This window comes from Podarcis pityusensis (genome assembly GCF_964106645.2).
Source record: "Podarcis pityusensis genome assembly, chromosome: 2".
Taxonomy (NCBI): domain Eukaryota; kingdom Metazoa; phylum Chordata; class Lepidosauria; order Squamata; family Lacertidae; genus Podarcis; species Podarcis pityusensis.
This window is the reverse complement of record NC_138029.1, coordinates 21,614,732-21,618,913: the sequence shown is the minus strand read 5'-3', so window position 1 is coordinate 21,618,913 and position 4,182 is coordinate 21,614,732. Positions and strand designations below refer to the sequence as shown.

The window sequence follows — 4,182 nt, the reverse complement described above, 5'->3', positions numbered from 1 at the left end:
ACTGGCTTTCCAGAACATCCTTCCCTTACAACTTGGCTTGCCTCACTGATGTCTAGCTTGAGAAATAATGATGTAGTATCAACCCCACGGGACAATTCCTTGTCTCCCACACTCCTACGAAGAAACAGGGTACATGGAGACTCTATGAATGGTTGCAGTAGACCTCTGTTTCTGGTGCTTCTTGATCTCCCCTGACTAGTGACAGTTATCTGATGACAAGTGGCCATTGTGTGAAATGGGCCATGTACTGCTTCCAACCAGCCAATAAACAACATACTGAGAAGTCCTCTGTGTTCTGTGCTTTCTCTCTCTCTCTCTCTCTCATGCTTGGTGGTCTTCCTGCGACTCCTGCTGAACTCAAATGTATTCGTTTGCTCTTCCCCACCATTTGACCATTTGCATGTTGGAAAAAGTTTCACCTGCCTAATTTTTGTGCTGCTGTAAAAGGCATAAGAGGGACACAGGTGGTGCTGTGGGTTAAACCACAGAGCCTAGGACTTGCCAATCAGAAGGTCGGCGGTTCAAATCCCCGCGACGGGGTGAGCTCCTGTTGCTCGGTCCCTGCTCCTGCCAGCCTAGCAGTTCGAAAGTACATCAAAGTGCAAGTAGATAAATAGGTACCGCTCCGGCGGGAAGGTAAACGGCGTTTTTGTGTGCTGCTCTGGTTCGCCAGAAGCAGTTTAGTCATGCTGGCTACATGACCCAGAAGCTGTATGCCGGCTCTCTTGGCCAATAAAGCGAGATGAGCGCCGCAACCCCAGAGTTGGCCACGACTGGACCTAATGGTCAGGGGTCCCTTTAACTTTTAAAAAGCCATAAGGGAAAGGGGCATAATAAAAAAAAGGTGGCACACAGTTCATGCATCATATCAAAACAAACTGTGGTTCAGTGTGGATGCACAGCATACTAGTAAACACTACTGAAAAGTGACCACTTTTTTTCCCATCTATAAGACGCCCCCATGTATAAGATGACCCCAATTTTTTAAGCCCAAAATTAAGAAATAAATATTTTAAACATCAAACAGTGAGGCAAGCTGTGTAATGGCGACTGTTCCTCTAAGCCCACCCTGGATGCCATCACTGAGCTCCTTGCAGGGGAGGGACGGGCACACCGCGGGGCCTCAAGAGTCTGCCTACTCCCTCCTACTCAGCTGCCCTACAGTTGGGGGGGGGAGAGGCAGCGCAGAGCTTGCATACGCCCAAGGGGCAGAGTGCAGTTCGCTCCCCTGGATGCTTGAGAGCGGAGCAGAAAAAAATCAATTTGATTTCTGCAGTTCCCGGCCACCGGGGACACGCCCTCGTTCACGCTCAGCTGCCCGGCTCCGTGAACCACTCGTTGGCCGAGGGGATCAAAGTCATCTCACCCATGTGCTGCCTCCCCTCCAGCTGTAGGGTGCCTGAGTGGGAGGGGGGAGGCAGACTCCGGAGGCCCCACAGTGCACCCTGCCCCTCCCCTGCAAGGAGCTACAACTGCCAGACAATGTATGGCACATACCTGAAGGAGCGTTTCCACCTCCATCATTCTGCCCGGACACTGAGGTCCAGTGCCGAGGGCCTTCTGGCGGTTCCCTCCCTGCGAGAAGCCAAGTTACAGGGAACCAGACGGAGGGCCTTCTCGGTAGTGGCGCCCACCCTGTGGAACGCCCTCCCACCAGATGTCAAAGAGAAAAATAACTATCAAACTTTTAGAAGACATCTGAAGGCAGCCCTGTTTAGGGAAGCTTTTAATGTTTAATAGGTTATTGTATTTTAGTGTTCTGTTGGAAGCTGGCCAGAGTGGCTGGGGAAACCCAGCCAGATGGGCGGGGTATAAATAAATAAATAAAAATTAAGTACAATTTATTTATATATTTAATTGCAACACTCAGAGTATAAGACTACCCCCAATTTTAAACTTTAAGAATTTGGGGGGAAACCTCATCTTATACACGGAAAAAATACGGTAACCCTCCATTCCCTGTCGTTGCCACGCTACCTGGAAAGTTAAAGCAGTTTTCAAAAAAGGGAGAACAAAGTTATCACTATGAAATTTGCAACCACGATTCAAAACATAACATAGGTGGAATCAACACACATATAAAAAACGCTGTGGAAATGCTTTTTAATTTTTTTTTTAAACAGCCAAAACACCTTTAATAGGAAAATGCTGGTCAGAGGATCAGAATGCTGCAGTTGGGGCTCATGCCTTCACAGCGTATTTCCGAGGCGGGTACAGGCGTTCTTTTCGCTGCTGCTTTTTGGTCTTCATACCCTCTTCATGCTTGTTTAGCCTGCGCCGCATGGCACGTGTCTTCTTAGGCCGCAAGTCGAGAGGCTTGTATTTCTTGCCTTTGTAGAACTTCCTGAGGTTTTCCTTCTGGGTCTGGTTAATGACGGTCAGCACTCTGGCAATGGATTTGCGTACCACCCAGATCTTTGAGAGTTTGGAGGCTGCTCCACCGGTCACCTTGGCCACCCGCAGCTGAGAGAGTTCCACCTTGAGGTCATCCAGCTGCTTCAACAGCTCTTCCTTCTTCTTCCCTCGTAAATCACGGGCTTTGATTTTGGCCATGGCGTCCACAACGGTCTCAGGCTACCAACGTGAAAAGAAAAAAAGGACAAAATGCTTTTTAAACAACAGTTTTGAAAAAGACATTGAATTTGGCATGGCTCACCTTCGCCATCTAGTGTCTCATTTGTATATTTCACTTTACAACACGTTTAAAATGTTTTCTTTGCAGTTGTGTAGCTGAGTCTTCTAGCGTGTTGTCATGTTTTTTCAAACTAGGAACTGTACAGTGCAGTGCAATGTCCCGCTTTTCCTGAGGATTTCCCTACTTTCATCTGAGAAATATTGGAGTAATGTAGGACGTGCCTACTGGAGAAATGCTGGGAGGATATGGAATCATGGACATAGCTGTCCCCCTGCCCCCCAACAGTAAAAATCAATACGAATCACTGTAATACAAATCTGAGGTTCTGCCCCCGCCCAATCCTGGTGACACCCATGTATGGAGTTATGCAACCCCCAAGCCAAGGAGATAAGTAACTATACAACCATCCGACCGAAGGCAACCCTGTATAGGGAAATTTTTTAATGATTAATGTTTTATTATGTTTTTATATATTTTGGAAGGCAGAGAAACCTGTCAGAAATAGGGTGTGAAAAGCTGGCAATTCTGTCCAACCCCCACTCTTTCACTAGTAAGCTCAGGATGGCATTCAGATGGGATTCCCCACCCACCCACCGCATGTTATCCTCACATCTGCCATGTGAGAGACAGGACATGACCAAGGTCACCCAGGGAGTATAATAATATAATATAATAGCAATAATAATTTATTATTTGTACCCTGCCCATCTGGTTGGGTTTCCCCAGCCACTCTGGATGGCTCCCAACAGAATATTAAAAACACGATAAAACATCAAACATTAAAAACTTCCCTAAACAGGGCTGCCTTCAGATGTCTTCTAAACGTCAGATAGTAGTTTATTTCCTTAACATCTGGTGGGAGGGCGTTCCACAGGGCGGGCGCCACTACCCAGAAGGCCCTCTGCCTGGTTCCCTATAACCTCACTTCTCGCACTGAGGGAACCGCCAAAAGACCCTCGGCGCTCCTTCAGGTATACTGGACCGAGGCCATTTAGGGCTTTAAAGGTCAGCACCAACAGTTTGAATTGTGCTCGGAAACATACTGGGAGCCAGTGTAGGCCTTTCAAGACCGGTGTTACGTGGTCCCGGCGGCCGCTCCCATCCGGCCCTCTTCATGGACAACCCAAACTAGCTCCTCCCTCCCTCCCTCTCTTTCTCCTGCCACTACTAGCGAACTTATACATGCTCAGAAACACTCCCGCCCGTGAAAACCGCAGTACCTGACTCGAGAATTGAGGCGCGCGTGGTGCACGAGCGTGAACGAGAGGCCTTCCGGAACTCGGTCCTGACGCAACTTCCGCTTCCTCCTTCTCCTGAAGCTCGGCGAGCCGGCGCTTCCGGCCCCACCCGCGGCTCTTTCCCTGCGGCCCCGCCCCTTCCGCCGGGCCACGTGAGGGAGCGGAGAGGCCAATCAGCTCGTCCCGCTGCTTTATGAACTTGATTCGGGAGAGGCGGATGGCTGCGCGTCAACGGCCTCGCCTGAGGAGAAGGAGGCGGCGGCGGAGGAGGAGGAAAGGAAAGGAGTTGGCAGGTGGGCGGGGGGGGGG

The 4,182-nt window shown here is 49.6% G+C and overlaps 1 pseudogene across 1 annotated transcript; it reads right to left on the bottom strand.

Annotated features, from left to right (window-relative positions):
* Window positions 1-2,084: 2,084 nt before the first annotated feature.
* LOC308471136 (large ribosomal subunit protein uL29 pseudogene) lies at window positions 2,085-4,013 on the bottom strand (annotated as a pseudogene). Its single transcript, XR_013991577.1, has 2 exons — window positions 3,856-4,013; window positions 2,085-2,574 (listed from the first exon to the last, which is right to left on the bottom strand). The product of XR_013991577.1 is annotated as a large ribosomal subunit protein uL29 pseudogene (transcript).
* Window positions 4,014-4,182: the final 169 nt, after the last annotated feature.